The 19,532-nt window shown below is 39.9% G+C and overlaps 1 protein-coding gene and 1 non-coding gene across 7 annotated transcripts in view; one reads left to right on the top strand and one right to left on the bottom strand.

Annotated features, from left to right (window-relative positions):
• The window catches only part of MITF (melanocyte inducing transcription factor), a 226,408-nt gene that overhangs the window by 95,451 nt on the left and 111,425 nt on the right, over positions 1-19,532 (top strand). The window lies entirely within an intron of this gene.
• Positions 4,126-4,230, bottom strand: LOC112401038 (U6 spliceosomal RNA). Its single transcript, XR_003003511.1, has one exon. It is a non-coding gene; the product is annotated as a U6 spliceosomal RNA (small nuclear RNA).

The following is a 19,532-nucleotide window of genomic DNA, read 5'->3' as shown; positions in this document are numbered from 1 at the left end:
TAGAGGCACGAATGTAGAATACAAACTTATGGTTACCAGCGGATGTGGGGAGGGATAAATTGGGAGATTGGGACTGAAATATCCACACTACTCTACATAAACTAGATAACTAATAAGAACCTGCTGCAGAGCACAGGGAGCTCCACTCAATACTCTGTAATGGCCTCTGTAATGGGAAAAGAATCTAAAAAAAAAAAGAAGAGTGGATATATGTATATGTATAACTGATTCACTTTGCTCTATGCCTGAAACTCACACAACATTGTAAATCAACTATACTCCAATAAAAAAAAAAGAAAGAAAATAGAATTTATGTTTGCTTTAATTTTTTAGTGTGCCCAAGGATTATTGAGTCTGTACTCCCAGGAGGCACTCAACACGAGTGAATAAAAGCTCGATTCTCTGTGTGGTGGGATTTTACAGGTGACTTTAATTTTATTCATATGTATTTTAAAAATTTCTTATCATGAACCTTTTTAATAAAAAAAAGTTTTCAAAACTTGGTAAGTAACTGGGAGAAAAACGATAGGGCTAAAATCCCTTATCCACAGTTCCAAAATTCAAAAGTTTCTAAATGTTGAATGACTTTTTAAAAAAAAAAATCTCACTTGGCAGAATTACCTGCCCTGAAATGACACGAGGCTATTTATAGTCTTTATTATCCCGCTTAATATTCCTTCCAAAAAACATGACTATTCAATTAATATGGTTGATTATGAGCTGTTGCCCTGATCTCACTAGGGATATTACACTCTGTATATACTTCATTATTGTTACAAAATCTAGAAAATTCTGATGTCTGAGGCTCCTCAGTCCCCAAGAGTTTTTCTGAAGAATGTGTGTGTGTGTGTGTGTGTGTGTGTATACATACATGCATACTATGTACATAGAAATTTCGGGAATGATACATTGAAAATTGTCAACAGTGAATATCTCTCAGAGAAGGGATTGGATGGGGAGACAGTGAGAGGTGAATTTATGCTTCAGTATCTCTTATTTTTCTTATTCGTATTTCTAATTATTATAATAAAATGATTGCCTTTTTCAATGAAAGAAAGAGTAGAATTGGCTGGAGGGTTTATTTAGGAAAATAGTGGTGTTATTAATGTTAAAAGACAGTTTATCAAGCAGGCTATGCCTTTACATATTAGTTCAACATTTCTGACTGCTGACAAGGACCCAGAAAAAGTTATACACACACCAGGCAGCCTATTGCCTTTTGGATAATGTGTGCATGGTCTAGTGGCAGGGAATTTGCATCAGCAACAACACTCATTTCTCTTAAAAAAATAAAATCAAGGCACCCAAAAATGTGATGAGTAAATGAAACTACTGTTATTAGTGATGGGTTTGGCATGTTTTACGAAGTCTGAATGATTACTCATCCTCTGTACATTTGCAGAAGTGCTTTAACAAAAGCCAGATGCATACGTACTAGCAGGGGTTAGTAGGTGGATGAGAGGATTAAACCCACTGAGTTTTTGGAGCCCCGGTTTGTAGCTGTTTTTGGCTTGTCGACAGGCTACGTTTCTGAGTCAGCCTATAGGATGGCTTCCAAGGGTAAGTCTAATTTTGCTTTTCTGGGTTTAAAATATAAGTGGTTAAGGAGATGTGACTAGTTGCCTTTTGCATTGGATTCTTTTCATTCATAGTGCATGCACTTCTTCTATGAGAAAGACGTTTATCTTATTCCAGCATATTCTGGTGTGCCTGCTACTGATTTTTATGGCTTTACCTCACCTCCCCCTAATTTTTAAAGTGAAATGTCTGAGTGCTGAAGGGATTTTCAAGGGGAATTGCAAAGGTCACATATAAGTTCTACGGCTGGCGTGTGGAGAGCAGTGTGATTGAGCCAGAGCCCTCTGTGACCCTTTCTTTTAAAGAGGATGTTTCTAATACATTGGTGTAGCGCGCTGTATGTGCTTGTTTATGGCCTTAAAAACGGTTTCGTTCTTGCTGAGTGGCTATTACTGATGCTTTATGACATGTTATAATGGTTTCAACTTGCACTTTTTTTTTTTTTGATTAAAACAATGTCATGCATCAGTCAATGTGAAGTTCATTTTTCTTTTTTTTTTCTTTTAAAGGGACTCAGGAGAACATTCAACATTAGAATAAGTCCCTGGATTCTGACTTCAGAGAATGTTGGTTCTCGAGGTCAGAAAAAGTGAGGATTCGCCAAGCTCTTACAGATGAGCTTTGTAGTAATTGCTGATGAAATTATAAAACACTGCTTTTCCCACTGGATACTAAATGCCCCTTTTCATTAGCTACAGTATGGGGAGCAAAATCATGTGATTTTTTTTTTTTTTAATGTTTAACCATAACTACTTCTAAAAGGCAGTTTTCATTTTGTGGCTGCTTTTTTTTCTTCCGGTGTCTAGCACAGTTGAGGACTTTATCTTTTTTGTATCTTTTTAGGACACTCTGATGAATGATGGGGTCTGAGTAGCTCTCTAAATGGAAGAGGGTGCCAAGGGGCCTGGGCTGGAGGGGCAGGAGGGGCGTAATTGCATCTCTGCCAGGCGTGCTTGTGGATATATTGCCCTTCTCCCTTCCTCTGCAGCTGAAGGAGTCACTGTGATGTGAGGACGGGGCGTGTCGGTGGCCGGTAGCTTTTCCGAGTGGCAGTGACATCTCTGTGGGCTCAGAAGGGAACTTGCCTCAAGATTTCCGTTCATTCATGTTCAGGACCCATGAGGGAGAAAATTGATCTGCTCTAAATGTAGTCCTTCCTCAAGAAAGACTGATAGATAAAAAGGAGTAAGGGAATTGCTGTTGATGTTTTTAAAAAAGAAAATACATCAGGGCTTTGAAAAATCAAAACACTTATCTTCTTAGTGGAAGTCTGAAGCCCTGTGCCAAAGGCTGCATGAAGCTGGAGGTTAAAGTGACTCGTGTTTTTTAGAGCATCAATAGTTCTTGACTATTTGGGGTAGGGGTGCAAAAGTCTCAAGAATTCAGCTGGTCGGTGATTTAGCAACTGTTTCCTCCTGATAAAAGCAAGGGTATATTAGAGAGTAGAATGTGAGATGAAACGTGAGGCTGCCAGGAGACCTCTCCCTTGCTGACGGTGAATTCAGACCATGCTCCTAGGCCTTGCTTCCAGGGCTCCTTGCAAGGATGTGGCTCCTCTGCTGAGATGTGCTTTGGTGGAAAAGTTATGGGGTGCACTTTCACCCCTTCTCAGACTCTGCCTTTCCAGGACTGCCTCTGTGGGTACCCAAGATGAATTGCTGTGAGGTTTGAGAAAAGCTATTGCCCAGGGTGAGCTGGAACACCTTAATCTACCATGTTACACACATACAGGTACTTGGAAAGGGACAGGAATCTTGACTGAAGGCTTAGCTTCCACCTGGAAATTGTTATCATAATAAGACAGTGGTCTTTTTCAATGAGAGAGGGAGAAGCATAAAATGTGGTGGAGGCTGGCACCTGAATGGCATATGAAGATGTAACCCTGTGACCTTTGCCAGTGTTCCCTCCGTCCCCTGGTTTGGAACCTGAATAATGACTTAGCCAAGTCGCTTATTTAAAATTTTTTTGAAATTTATTTTATTTAAAAAAATTTTTAAAGAGAAGAGTAAATCATTTATCAGTGATTTTAGAGCACCCTATTATGTGTCTAGATTATCTCACCTCTTTTGATTTTGTCCTTATTGCCCTCATTTCTTAGTGTTTCCCAGCATCTCATCAACTGGCAAGAGAAGATACAACCGCAAACAGCTTTCTACACCTGGTTTCTTGTTAGCCAGTTTAACTTAAATATATAGAATGACATGTATATTTCACATTTTGTAGAAAAGAAAATACAAGAATATATATATTTGAGCCCAGTCTTTGATACACACACAGACACACACACACACATACACATAAACACACACCTATATATATTTATGTGTATCTATATCTTCCACGTAATTTACTAAACTCTTAAATCCATAGTCAAACACAAACAAAATAAAATCTTAAAATAACCTTGCTGGACAAATAAAGAGGGAAAATTGATAGGCAGACTTCATAATACTTTTTTTTTAGCATCTTTATTGGAGTATAATTGCTTTACAATGGTGTGTTAGTTTCTGCTTTATAACAAAGTGAATCAGCTATACATATATCCTTCAAAATATGGAACACTTCATGAATTTGCGTTGTCATCCTTGTGCAGGGGCCTTGCTAATCTCTGTATCGTTCCAATTTTAGTACATGTGCTGTCGAAGGGAGCACCATGACACTTTAATGTGTGTATTTACTACTTAGAAATATTCAAATGCAGCTTTGTTTTGTGTCGTTAATTTTGGTGGTACAGTATTTGGAAAGGTGACAGATAAAAGGGCAGAATGCAATTCTTGAAGCTGTACTTTGCAGGTGGCTGATAATACAAGTCCATTTTCTTTTCCAAATGTGCTATTTATGTAATTTATATTTTTAACCAATCTTAGAACTAGAATGAAAATAGTAATTAATCTTAAGGGCAAGAAATGTTTTAACTATGCCAAATTTGGAAACTTTAAGAAATTCTCTAGGTGGTTAAGCCCAGTCTATTGAATATTCTAATTTGCATGTCACAGAGCATGGTGCTCAACAGATAGTACGTGCTCAGTTAATGTTAAATGACTGGGTCAATTTGACAACAGTTTTTTTTTTTTTTCTTAAAGAAATGTAAGCATATTTGATTTAGAAGTGGCGGGCCAATTTAAAGCCAAGATAAGATAAATAGAACAGGCAAAATAGTGCACATGGCAGGGATAGTGGTGTTATATGTGCAAAGAGAAAAAACTGAAAGGAAGAACATCAAAATGCTTGTGTATTAAGATGATGAATGATTTTTATTTTTTTACGTATTTTTTTGTTTTCCTTTACTTTTGCAAAGTGAACACATGCATCCTTTGAAGTGTAGTCCTTTCATGACACATATGAGGCTTCACATAACAATTTGTTAAATGCCGAGTTAGTTAATTTATAATGAAAATGATACACATCTTATATGACGTGAATGGTATCCCCTGGAGTTGGGGGAGCAGCATGGTAGCTTTGAGGAGAACTTACATTCTAGTGAAATCATTTTCTTTCAAATAACATTTTATTTAGTATCCCAGTATTGACCGTTCTTCCCTAATACAACATACGCATTTCTAAAACAATCACTAGATGATGGAAAATCATGCAATAGGTAGCACAGAGTCTACAGGAAAAGCGGGGCTGGGGCACAATACTCAGAAACTTCATCAAGAACATAAAAAAAGGGAAGCTAGGAACCTTAGAAAAGCATTAGAGTTTTACACTTGCTAAATGGTTAAGCAGTATGCAAGCACCACATAAACTTGGTGGTTTGCCTTGAAAAGACCTAGTGTTTGCTTGGGGAGGTGGCTGAGGGGAGGGTGGCAGCTTGTAAACCATGGTGAGGTGGTGGAAGGAAGCTGTCTTAAACTGGGTGGAAAGTTGTAGCAAAGCTGTGGGTGGTTGCGGTGTGCAGCACGCATGGTAAACTGAGGGTAGCGGGCAGGTGTTTGTGGTGTCTGAGTTTTGTGTATTTCTCTACTGCCTGACTCAGGTGGGTGTGGTTTTCTGTGTTCACCTAGTGTTTCTTGTGGACCAAATCATACATAAGGAAACTCAAGTTCATGTGGGTTATGCTCAAATTGTCCCCTGATGTGTCAATCATGTTTTTAAACAGATTTGCATGTTCAAAACAAGCATTAGAACTAACTCTACATGAGACAGATGAAATAAAGTTGCACTAGTTCTAGGTATGTCAAGAGCCCAGTTTGGAACCCAGCCACCCTTTCAGCACCCCAGGGATTCCAGGGATCATCACTGTGTGTCACTGTGTGGACTAGAGCTTGCTTGTCCTTTTGTTGGTGACCTGCAACAGATACAGAATTTTTTTTTTTTTTTTTTTGTGGAGATATTTGGTCCTACCTTTGTATCCTTCCTTGGCTGGTGACTGGCAGGTTCTTCAACATCCACAAAGTTCAATCCTACTGCTAGATGGACTGTCCAGTAAAGCAAATGGCTTTGAACTTAATGGTCCCATAGAATACCTCACTCCAGATCCTCGTCGGGGGATCTAACCTTGCATCTGGTTCTACTCAGTACTTCTCAAATGCTGCTGAGAAAAACCAATATTTATGGATTACAGTCCGAAGGATAAAGGTTCATCTGTTATTCCGAATACTCTAGTAAAACAATGAGGAAAGAAGGCAGTGTCGGGGCTTCCCTGGTGGCGCAGTGGTTGAGAGTCCGCCTGCCGATGCAGGGGACACGGGTTCGTGCCCTGGTCCGGGAGGATCCCACATGCCGCGGAGTGGCTGGGCCCGTGAGCTATGGCTGCTGAGCCTGCACGTCCGGAGCCTGTGCTCCGCAATGGGAGAGGCCGCAACAATGAGAGGCCCACGTACCGAAAAAAAAAAAAAAGAAGGCAATGTCAGTTGAAAAACCATTTTCCAAGGTAGCTTTTACTCTGATTTGTCAAATAACATTAAAGAAAGGCGTGAGGATTTTATATTTATCAAAAGTGCTCACTGGTTAAAAAATAGTTAAGGGAAATCTACTGTAAAATGTATACCTGAAATAATCCAGACCAGCAGAAATCTCTAAACCTGACAGTTTGCCCCTCCCCCCACCCCATTTCCCCCCAACCCCAGCAGTTAGTTTTATTACATTACACTTAGTATTATGCTCTCGGTCTCCTTGGAAGGTCATCATGAGATAGAGCCCCATGAATCCTGATTGTATGGGGTGCCTATCTTGTGGATATTCCAGTGTCTTCTTTATGAAGATCCTTGGGAGAAGTGTCTCTCTGGTTTTGATACCACAAATGACTGTACTTCTACTCAACTTTGGGGTTTTATTTTATGGATATAGTTAGTCATGTAACTGATCATGTCTTCTTCCTCTTTATGGCCACAGGCATGTTTTCTTCAACCCATACTTTTTTTTTTTTTTTTTTTAAACCAAAAGAAAACTAGTTTGCCAACATTGGAAAATGAGAAGATTTCGCACAAGTGTGTTTGAATTTCCAGCATCTATTGAAAAATCAGATCTGGCAATGCTGGGATCACATGTCTCCATGGCAACCGTGGGATCCAATAAAGTAATGCCATTTTCCTTAAAACAAAGCATGCACTCTTCCCTTTGTTTCACCTCCTTACTTTAACCACTTGGCCCTTGTAGACCTTGGACTCTGTGCCCCGTGGCTTAGAAAGCAGTTTGTGACTCACCTTTAGAAAAACGTGCAGGTTCTTATTTGCCTTTTGTGAACCAATCTTGTCCCTAGGGTCCTTTAATTCTTTTTTCTTTTGAATTGTCTTTCATCCTGTTTTCTTCCCCTGCGCATGTTAGTTTTCTGTTGTTTCATCTTGGGGTGTTGTGTGCTTTTACGTAAGCTGCTTTAAGTTTGTTTGGGGGAACAAACAAGGTATACATAAAGAAAAATAGGAGTGTGATTTTTTCCCCCCCTCAGATCATTTTATTTTTATTTTTTGCCTGGTAAGAATTTAAAACAATTACAGCTCTTTCTCTGACCTATTTTAGAGTCTGCTTGATTCTAGTACCATCCAGAGCTCTGCAATTTTTTGCCGGGGTTTTGTTTTGTTTTGTTTTGGTAATTCTTCATAGAGACTCTGAGAAAACATTGTCTTGTACCTAAGATTCGTTGGCATCCCATGATCTCTCATTAAGAACTGAAAAGTTTCTGTTTTGTAAATAAGTTCATTTGTATCATTTCTTTTAGATTGCAAAACAGAAACAGGCTCACAGACTTAGAGAATGAACTTATGGTAATGGGGGCGGGGAGAAGGGTCACGGGGGGAGGGGTAGATTGGGAGTCTGGGATTGACATGTACGCACGGCTATATTTAGAATAGATAACCAACAAGGGCCCACTGTGCAGCACAGGGAACTCTGCTCAATATCCTGTAATAACCTCAATGGGAAAAGAATTTGAAGAAGAATAGGTACAGGTATATGTACAACTGAATCACTTTGCTGTACACCTGAAACTAACACAGCATTGTGAATCAACTGTACTCCAGTATAAAATTAAAAAAAGAAAGAACTGAAAAGTTAAGTCGGAATATTTGTTCATTCAGTTCTAGGAGTGAAGATTAGGAAACCATGAACCTTCTTAGAGTTTATATGCCAATTGCAAAGACTCCCAAGAAGACATCGTTCAGTGCCCTGCGTGTGGCACTGCTGTGACTCCTGGGGGTGGGGTCAGAGAAGACAATAGTTGCTGCTGGTCTGGGACCTTCTGTTCTGAATGGTGCTGTTAGATGTTAGTGTAGCCTGAGTAGTGTTGAAAACAACTCTGAATTGATCAAAATGTGACATCATTAATTTCTATATTCTCTTCAGGATTTACTTATTCTTTTAAAAAATCTGAAGACTCAGCAAATATGGGCCAACATTCGCCCTTGGATGGGTTTGTATCTAGTTCACCACACCCTCCCACACCACCTGTGTCTGCATGACATTGAGGCTGAATGTCATGTGCCTTGTGTCCCTCCATTTCTCGATATGTGACTCTTGTTCCTTAATGCCACACTGGTACACCACCCTAACTCATCTGCTGTTTAGCATAAACCACACTTTGGCATATTTTCCTATTGCCGCAGTCACCTTCCGCATGCTTCCCAGCCACTCAGCTCTTTCCATAGCATTCACGTTTCATGAATTGGATTTTTGTCATTGTCCCTCTTCTCTGCAGTCTAAGGGTTGTAAGCTTCCTCAGCAGGAGTGACATGGGTGTGCCTAAGGGTAGGTCAAAAGAACACTGCTTATTCACCCAACACATATTTATTGAGCACCTACTCTGTGCCAAGTGCTGTCCCTGTGCTGGGGATAGAGCAGTGAATAAAATGGGCAAAGATACGTGCCCTATTGGAGTTAACGTCCTGGTAGGAGTGGAAAGTTCTATGAAGAGGAATAAAGCCAGGAGGAGTTCCTATTTCATTTGAGGCTCAGAGGTTAGACCTCGCTTCTGAGGTTCCTTTTAAATGGAGATGTGAATTAACTGACTGAAGAGTAAGCCATGCAACCCTCTGGGGAAGAGCGTTATAGGCCAAGGGGACAGCAGGAAGAGTAAAATCCCTGAGGAGGGGACATACTTGCATTTGGCATTAGGCATGGTTTTTAATTCAGTGCTGCCCTTCCTAATGGTATGAATTAGGGTCAGTTGCGTTTGCCCTCTGGACCACGTCTGTGCACTCATCTCTAAAATGCAAGATTCTATATGGGATTCGCAGATACAAAGTACTATACATAAAATAGATAAGCAACAAGGATTTACTGTATAGCACAGGAGTTATACCCAATATCTTATAATAGCCTATAATGGAATATAATCTTCAAAAAAAAAATGAATTGCTATGCTGTACACCTGAAACTAACACCAGTATTGTAAATCAGCTACACTTCAATTAAAAAAACAATCTCATTAAAATGCAAGATTCTACATTGGAGAAGGACCATGCCTTTCTCACTAGTTTCTACCCAGGGTCAAGTCTGGCCTTTGGCTCTTGGTAAGTGTTGAATAAATATATATGCAATTAACAGATGGACACATAAGGTGTTGTAGAAGCATATAAGGCTCTCAAAAGCAGGGTCTTAGCTAGGTGTATGTCACTAGTTCACAGATTAAAGACAGTAAACATGGCCAGCTCTGAAACACACGTACTAGCAATTTTTCCTTAATGGTGACTCCACATTCTTCATGCTCAGCAAGCTGCATCTGCAAAGCACCACTGAGGAATATATGATGGAGGAAAGGGGCCTGGACTGTGTCTTGGTTGCTGTATCTTTTGTTGTTCATTGGTATGTCCCAACTTCCAGCAGGGTACCTGTGGGCTCATAGTAGAAACTTAATGAATACTTGTTAAAGAGTGAATAAAATCAAAGCAGGCATACGTTTGCATTTCTTTCATAAAGCAATGTTGGAATCACTCTGCAAAGATATCCATTCTGCCTGTTTTCTGCCCAAGAAAGATATACTAGGACTAGAGAAGATGAGAAAGATTAAAACGGTGTCAAGGCCAGGCAGAAACATGCGTGTCTTACTTGCCTTAACTCGTTTAGTTATGTTCCTCATTTACAGATGGAGAAATTAGAGTTAGTGGCAGATGCAGGAAGTTTGAGTCCAGGGGTTGTGTTCTTAACTCCTGGAGTGTGCTGCTTGTAGAGAAGGATAACTAGCTGGTGTAGAAACAGAGGTATGAAAAGAATTAAATTCCACTAAATGGACTGTGTTTGTGGCATTAGTAATTGATGATTCTTAATGTTGATAGAAGTTTCTTTCACAGATGACACATTTCAGATGGAGAGAAAAGTCTGATTTGTAACTTATACGTCTCTAGTTTATGTACGTCTCAAAGACTGCTTTGGTTCAGTTTCTTGAGAATTGATCAGGTTTTCTGAAAGCCATGTGGGAATATTTCCTAATATAAATCTTTGTTTCGTTCCGGTAAGACAGGTGTAAATCCTAAGTGCTATGATTCCATTCCATGTGCTTCACAGCCTATCAGCTCTCGCCCTCACATTCGAGTTTAATGACGCACTAGCAGCGTTATCCTCTTGTCAGCCTCGATTCCTCCCTTCTGTCCCCGACTCACGAACAAATTCTTCTACTTTATTATTCTAGGACAGTTGGATTTTCTACTACTTTTTTGCGTTTTCGATGGCATGAACTCATTTACTAACTGTGCTTTTTCAGGAGAACAAATTTAAAGGTGAAAGGAAGCCTGGTGAATTTCTAACAGTCTGTTGGGTTCGGGGAAGATCATTGGAACACCTTTGTTTTCCTTTCCCGTGCGTATGTGCTTTCAAGTGAGGGGAACGTTGTGATTTTCGTAGCTGGTGTCAGCCTCTATGGCACAGGAAAGCAGATATCCTGGCCATCTTTCTGGGAAAGATGAGAATGGTTGTGTTTTCTCATGACTTTATTTTTCCATTGCTGACTATATGGCAGTATCATTCTGGCAAATATTGGCTGGCCATGGAACATTTTTAAGTACAAGGGTTTCATGAATATTCTGTCTATTACCATGGCTGAGGAATCAAAACAAAATACTCTGTGCACATTTCCTCGAGCATTCATGGATGGGTTCCAGTGTGTTACTTTTATGTTAGCTCCTAGACTGCGTGAAGAATCTAAAATAAAATATTACTGAAAACACAGTGATTAAGAAGAACTGGGTATAATATTTTGTACCATTTTCCTTTTCTACGTAGTAATGCCGTGAATGGTGACATAGATGAACTGGGTACAGAAAGGCTTTGCAAGAATTTATGTCTTTAGATTCTTGTTATGGACATGATAGTATTGACAATAGCATGTAATGTCTGTCTAGCTCTTGGTAATCTCTATGCTCACATAATAGAAGAGAAGACACTGATGATATTCAAAAATACCCTCCCACCATATCCCAACGATTGTCCTAATTGGTTTTCCCCCTACTCTAGAGTGTGCTTCTAACGTATTTATGTGATTAACGAGAATAAATAATTGCGTGTGAGTGTACAAGGAGTTTACAAGGAGAGTATTTTAATGGTGGCTTTTTGCACTGCGGCTTTATTTGGTCAAGGATCCTTCTACAGTGCCTCATGGGTCTAAGAATGTAGCAGGTTGGCCCAAACATGAATCAGGGAGTTCTTTTCTGGTGCGGTTTTGGAGGAGTTCTTTTGGGGAAGCCATGTTAGCATCAGGCCAGGGTGAAAATGATGGTGATAATGATGAAGTTGTTAATAATAATGGCTACACTGTATTCAATGCTCACACATATTCAGTGTGTCAAGTGGGTATCATGCATTATTCCGTGGATTGTCTTACAACAGTCTGTGAAGTTGGGGCTCTTCTTGTCCCCATTTTACAGACAAGGAAACAGGCTTAGAGGGGTTTAATTTTCCCGTGGCTGTATAGCTAATGAGGGGGGGGAGAACTTGGATTTGAACTCAGTTCTTTCCTTCTTCCCTTCCTTCCTTCCTTCCTCCCTCCCTCCCTCCCTCCCTCCCTTCCTTCCTTCCTTCCTTCGTCTCTCTCTTCCTCCTTCCCTCCCTCCCTCTTTCGTTCTTTCTCATTGCAGGGGACTTAATAGGCACATCTTGTTTTATTGCGCTTCGATTTATTGCATTTTGCAGATATTGGCTTTTTTACACTTTTTTTTTTTTTTTTTTTGCGGTACGCGGGCCTCTCACTGTTGTGGCCTCTTCTGTTGCGGAGCACAGGCTCCGGACGCGCAGGCTCAGCGGCCATGGCTCATGGGCCTACCCGCTCCGCGGCATGTGGGATCTTCCCGGCCCGGGGCACGAACCCCTGTCCCCTGCATCGGCAGGCGGGCTCTCAACCACTGCGCCACCAGGGAAGCCCTATGCTAAACTTTTTTAATGGCTTTTTTACAAATTGAAGGTTTGTGGCAAACCTGCCTCGAGCAAGTCTATCAGCACCATTTTTCCAATAGCATTTGCTCACTTTGTGTCTATATGTCACATTTGGTATTTCTTGTAATATTTGAACATTTTCATTATATTTGTTATGGTGGTCTGTGATCAGTGATCTTTGATGTTACTATGGCAAAAAGATTACAACTTACTGAAGATTCAGATGAAGGCTAACATTTTTTAGCAATAAAAGCTTTTAAAATTAAGATGTATTCTTCCTTTAGACGTAGTACGGTTGCACACTTAATAGACTACAGTATAGTGTAAACATAACTTTGATATGCAGTGGGAAACCAAACAATTCATGTGATGGTCTGGAACCAAACCCACAATATCTCTGAGGTCTGCCTGTGTTTATATGTTTTTTATTGGTTTATAACATGTAAGTTTCGTACGTACAGTATTGTATTTCGGTTTCTGTATACGCTGCAGTGTGCCCACCACCAAGTTTAGTTTCCATCTGTCACCATACTGTTGTCCCCCCTTTACCCATTTTGCCTTCCCCCACCCCCTTCCCCTCTGGTAAACACTGCTCTGGTCTCTGTATCTATATGTTTGTTTTTGTTTGATTTGGTTTGTTCATGTTAAAAGAATGTCACGTATGAGTGAAATCATATGGTATTTGTCTTTCTCTGTTTGCCTTATTTTACTTAGCATAATATCCATAATGCCCATCCATGTGGTTGAAGATGGCAAGATTTCATATCTTTTTATGGATAAGTGGTATTGCATTGCACATATATGTAGTACAAGATGTGAACCCAGTTCTTTCTGACCCCAGAGCCTGGACTCATACCTCATTCTCACCCCATCCTTCCTAGAAATAGGAAACTCTTGTCTGGAATATTTTAATGATCTGCTACCTAATTCCCTGCTTCCCTCCCCTTTCCTCTTTAGACCTTTGTCCTCCCACCAGCGTTCTGAAACATGCATCTCTTCATCGAAGGCCCCCTTCCTTCCTTCTTTGCCTAATGCATCTCTGTCTTCAGGACTTCCGTACCCTGAGCTTTCCCCTTTGAGTTCTCACAATACTTTGCTCCTCTCTTAATCAAAACCCTTTGCAGCTAACAGTCAGCTAGTTAAGTGTTCCAGGGATTCCTAGGCTGTGGCTACAAGCATTCAGGTTTGTGTGTCTGTGCCTGTGTGAATTTTTTCTGGAGGCAGTCCGTAGTTTTCATATGAGTCTCAGAAAAGTATGTGACCAAAAAGGTTAAGGTATTATTATTTATCGGATTCTCTGCCCTCCTCCAAGTAATGAGCACCTAGAGGGGGTGGGGAGCATATCTCATTCCAATTTATTTCCTTAGATGGCTATAATAATATAATATTTTTGAGTAAATAATGAATAAGTAAATATCTCTATAAGTAGAGCCATGGCTATAGCCTGTGGGTTAAGAACACAGGCTCTAGAATCAGACTGTGCCTTGGATTGAATTCCTTCTCTGCAAACTCTTCAGCAAGTGATGCAGTCTCTCAGAGCCTCACTCTTCTCATTGGTAAAAGGGACATCATCACAGTGTTTAAGTTAGTGGGTTGTTATTGAGGAATAAATCAAGGTATGGTATGTAAAATGCTTAGCACAGGAGTGCGTAGCATACCTCCCATAATTAGCTGTTATTATTATTAGCTTAGCACAGGAGTGCGTAGCATACCTCCCATAATTAGCTGCTATTATTATTAGTAAGAACTTTTGAAAGAGGCTGGAGGATGAGAGTCTCATGATTTTTCTAGTTACTATCATGGAGGTATTACAAAAAGATTTATCATGCCACTTTGAGTTTTCAAAGCTTAAAACCAACGTGTTTTCTCTAGCCAAGGTGGCAGGTGCAGCTCAGAGACGTCCCTGAAAAGTTGTTCTTGGACATTTCCTTTCCCTGTGACCTCGACCCTGGCTGTGTAGTGGCTCAGGCTTCATAGATGGATACCTTGAAATGCCAGCTAATGGAAATTTTGTGATATGGTCACTCTGCCCCCGAGGATTTGGACATATGCTTTTTGTGTTTAAATCAACAGAAAAAAAGTGCAGCTGTAGCCACCCTTCTGCATAATCGTTGAAGTAGCCCTTTTCCTTGCATGTCTTGGAGCCCCTGAGTGCCAGGCCTGTCACTTACTGTCCCCTCTGTGCATCGCAGGTAAGTCCAGTAGGTCAGATGAAAGGCAGAGGCCGGCAGGGCATAATCACTTATTTACGTAGCACTGATGAATAGCTGTACACAGATCAAGGCATACATGTTATTTATAGTAGTGCGGCCATAGGGTCACATTGGCAAGAAGCAGCCTCTAGAAAAGTGCTTTAGTTGGATAGTTATGAACTCTGGCTCATTACTGTGCACTAAATATAGAAAAGGGAGTTTGAAATCTCTTTACAGAAAATATATTGTGAGCTGGGTTCATTGACATAAGGGGAAAAATTGTTGACTCCTATTTTCCCAGAGTTTTTTACGAGTGTATACCGTTTCTTTTCATCACTGGTAAATGTATGACCTTTAGTAAGTCGTTTGCAAATACTATTTTTTTTAAAAAAATGTCTTTAAAAAAAAGTGTAGCAGCTTTAATCACCATCATCAAAAACTGGAGACAGCCCAAATGTCCTTCCACTGGTGAAAGGATAAATAAGCCATGGTTCGTCTATACAATGGAATATTAATTTGCAAATAGGTACCGACACCTGCTGCAACATGGATTGATCTCAAATGTACTTGCTAAGAGAAAGGAGCCAGACTCAAAAGTCTCTGTATTAAATGATCCCATTTATATGACGTTCTGGAAAAGACAAAACTATAGGAATAGAAAAATAGGTGATTTCTGGGGCATGGGGTTGGGTGATGTTTTGACTCCCCAGGGGCAGCCTAAGGAGTGTTTGAAATGATGGAACTGTTCTGTATCTTGATTGTGGTGGTGGTTACATGAATTTATGCATTTCAAAACCTCTAGAACTGTACAGCAAAAAGGTGAATTTTAATGTTATATAAATTAAGAACAATATTTTTAAAAAAGAATGACAGCGTGTACCCAACACACTGAGAGAGAAATGTGGACTTGTTTTGAAAGGGGCAATGCATGTCATTAAAATCCCATAAGTATCTTTTGATTAGCTACTAGAAGTCAGTGCTTTATAGGAAATCAGAAAAGAAAGTACTGGTCTATATGCTCAGTGGCGTAACAGTCAACTTTGGTAAACATGCACAAAAAAATAAAAGGGAACATTACATTTGTATCATGGAAATCTAGACAGAGGAAAAAAGGCATCTAGCTGGGATCATGGATGATTTTTGTTAAAGTGAGGAAGGTTTGTCAAGGTATTAATATAATTTTGAAGAATGGGTCGATTATTAAAATGTTTTTTAGTAAACTTTTAATCAAAGTATAACATTCCTATAGAAAAGTATACACATCTTATGTGTACTGCCTGATGAATTTTCATGGAGTAATCCAGTCTATGAGACAGACCATTACTAGCATCCTTGCACCTTCTGCTAGTCAACCCTTCCCCGGGTATAATCACCATCCTGACTTCTAACATAGATTAATGCTGTCTGGGTGTTATTTAACTTTATACAAATGGAACACTACAGCCTGTACTGCCATGTCTGGATTCCTTTGCCCAACATTATGTATGTGAGATTCATCCCTGTTTGTCATATGTGGCAATAGTTTATTCCCATGGAATATTCTGTTGTGTGACTATATCACTATCTCTTCTACTGTTGATGGGCATTTGGTTTGCCTACAGTTTTGCACTGTTACGAGCGGTGCTGTTACGAACATTACTGCTATATGCTTTTTGGTGAACATGCATGTACATTTCTGTTTGCTATGTGCCAAAGAGTGGAATTATTGGGTTATAAAGCATGCATATGTCCAGCTTTGGTGTATACTACAAACCGTTTCCAAAGTCTTTGTACCAATTTACACCCACAGCAGCAGCATCTGAGTGTTCCAGTGGCACTATTCCTCGCCAACATTTAGTAACGAACCTCTGTTTCATTTTACTGGAGAATGTGTAGGATCTTGGTAGAAAGGGATGGTGAGTGCATGACAGGTATTCCAGGCAAGAGGAACAATTTAATCAAGAGCATACAGCTGGGGTTAGAGGATGCGTGCAGTAGTTCCCTGTTATCCACAGATTTAGTTATCCATAGTCCACCACCATCCAAAAATATTAAATGGAAAATTCCAGAAATAAACAATTCAGAAGTTTTCAGTTGCACACCATTCTGCGTAGTGTGATGAAATCTCGCGCTGTCCTGTGCCGTCCTGCCCCAGACGTGAATCATCCCTTTGTCCAGCATATCCAGTCTGTTAGTAACTTAGTAGCCATCTAGGTTATCAGATTGACTGTCGTGTTCAAGTAGCCCTTATTTTACTTACTGATGGCCCCAGAGTGCAAGAATAGTGATGCGGGTGATTCAGATATTCTCTTACTGTGCGTGATTTATAAATTGAACTTTATCCTAGATACGTATGCGTAGGAAAAAGCATAATATATATAGAGTTCAGTACTACTCATCCATTAGGGGTCTTGGAAAGTATCTTCCGTGGATAAGAGGTGGGGGACTACTGTATGTTGTTTGTAATGTTTGCACTAGTTACAATCGTTGAGACTAGAAAGATAAGTTGGCCTTGATTGCCAGTCTAAATAAGACATTTGAAATTCATTCATTCTGTGCTGATAAACCATTAATTTTAGTAAAGTAGTAGCATGGAAAATGAAATACTGCCTTTTGCAGCAACATGGATGAACCTAGAGATCATCATACTAGGTGAGGTAAGTCAGACAAAGACAGATATCCTATGATATAGCACTTATATGTGGAATCTAAAGAAAGGTACAAATGAACTTATCTACAAAACAGAAACAGAGTCACAGATGTAGAAAACAAACTTATGGTTACCAGGGCGAAAAGTGGGGGAGGGAAAAATTGGGAGATTTGGGATTGACATATACACACTACTATATATAAAGTAGATAACTAATACGGACCTGCTGTATAGCACAGGGAACTCTTAATACTCTGTAATGACCTATAGGGGAAAAGAATCTAAAAAAGTGGATATATGTATAAATGATTCACGTTGCTGTACAGCAGAAACTAACACAGCATTGTAAATCAACTATACTCCAATAAAAACAGAAAAAAAAAATAAAGTAGTAGCATGAAAGCAGCAAAGCCATGCTTTAGGAAGAGTTATCTAGTGGTAGGTTTAGGATGTACTGCAGGGAGTGGGGAGAGCAACTTAGCAGTCCAGGCCAGAGCTGGATCATGGCAGAATAACTGTGAGGGCAGAGGAGATGCAGTGTGGTGTTGACAGGTAACATATGATAAGTGACCAGACAGTGGAGGGTTAAGGGCAAAGGAGAGTGAGAGATACCTCTGACCTGATGGTACCTTAGCCAGATAGGTCAAAATTATCCTTAATGAGTGGGCTATGCTTGTTATCTCTATATCTTCACTGTCCTTATACTCCTTTTTAATCCTTCAAAAAAAATGTGAAATATACACATAGAAGAGCACCTAAAACCTATCAGTTAAGTAAAGAACAATAAGATGAATAACCATGTCCCCACTATTCATCCTGAGATATAAAATACTCTAGAAGCCTCACCTTTGATTACATCCTCCTCTGTATCCTACCCCCAACTGAGTTCACCACCACCCTGAATTTTACGCTCATCACTCCCTTGCTTTTCATTACGGTTCAGTGTTGCTATCTATGACTGCATGTCTAAACTAGACTTGGATATAAACAGTGGAGCCATATGGCAGTATTCTGTGTGACTTGCCTTTTTCAGCATTGTTTTTGATTTGAAACATGTAGAGGCATATAGCTGTAGTTTATTCATTTTCACTGTTGTGTACTTAATCCATTGTGTCCATAATCTTCAATTTATTGATCTATTCCTCCTTAATCCTTACCCTCTGTGCTGTGGCTTTAATCACTCAACATAATTTTTTCACGTTGACAAAATACTGTGGCATATGTAACTCAAGTATGCCAGTGTACTGTGTCCCACCGACTTTAAAAGCTGTCTGGTAGACACACTGAAGTTTTTGCTTATTTATTTAACACTTACAGTGAGTTAGAACTACTCTGTCTCCTGTATGGGAGAGCTGCTTACTTTAAAATAGAGTTTCTCACGCGCAGCGCTATTAAACATTTGGGGCTGGGTAGTCTTTATTGTGAGGGGCGTGCTAGGCCTTGTAAGGTGTTTAACAGCACCCTGGTCTCTGCCTCTAGATGCCAGTAGCACCGGCCTCCCCGTCTGTAACAACCAGAAATGGCTCCAGACATTGTCACATGTCCCCTGAGGACAAGACTGTGCCGTTTGAGAACCACGATTTTAAAGGATAGGATTCAGTGAAAAGGCATTGAGTTACCATGACTGACAGGAGAGAATCATCAGCGTAACCTTCGCCTTACTTCCCTGCTGCCCCATCCTGGCTCCAAGTTAGAGGTATATTCTTGTCTTTGGGCAGTGGACCTTCCCTGGTCCTGGAGATCAGCCGTCCTCTTGCAAGTGCCTTGGCCGTTTCACTCCATGCTGGTGACTGTTTTCTATATTCTCTCTATACCTGCCACTCTCTTTGCTCTGATCCCACCTACCCTAGAGGTAGTCTTTACTTCATGGGTCTGATGAGAGACTCATGCTTATTGCATTTATAAATTGCTTCCATTTCTCCCAAAGCAAAGGAAAAGAAATATTTTTTGAAATTGTCAGTTTAAAACACTATAATAAACCCATGTTAAACCAAAGTTAAAAGTGCCAGTGAACTATAAGATGATCATATTTCAAACGTTTTTACAGCATTATTGATAGTTTGATATTAATTTGGGCTTAGGAGTTATGGAACATTTGCAGGGTGGTAAAATGATGGGACCTTTTGATCTTTAAAATTAAAACTTTGATCTTCAAAATTTAAATTAAAATATATTTAGGTGGTACATGGCTGTCCCCATAACTTTTTGTATGCATTTTTTTCATGTCCAGCACAAACCTGTATGTGAATCCCAAAGCATTATAAAGTTGGCTCCATCTAGTGTATAAAAATATTATACAGCTAGGGAAAAAAAAAACTCCAACAACTCTACTG

The sequence above is a fragment of the Neophocaena asiaeorientalis genome, unplaced genomic scaffold, assembly GCF_003031525.2.
Source record: "Neophocaena asiaeorientalis asiaeorientalis breed wild unplaced genomic scaffold, Neophocaena_asiaeorientalis_V1.1 scaffold130, whole genome shotgun sequence".
NCBI lineage: Eukaryota > Metazoa > Chordata > Mammalia > Artiodactyla > Phocoenidae > Neophocaena > Neophocaena asiaeorientalis.
This window is presented reverse-complemented; position numbering and strand designations above follow the sequence as displayed.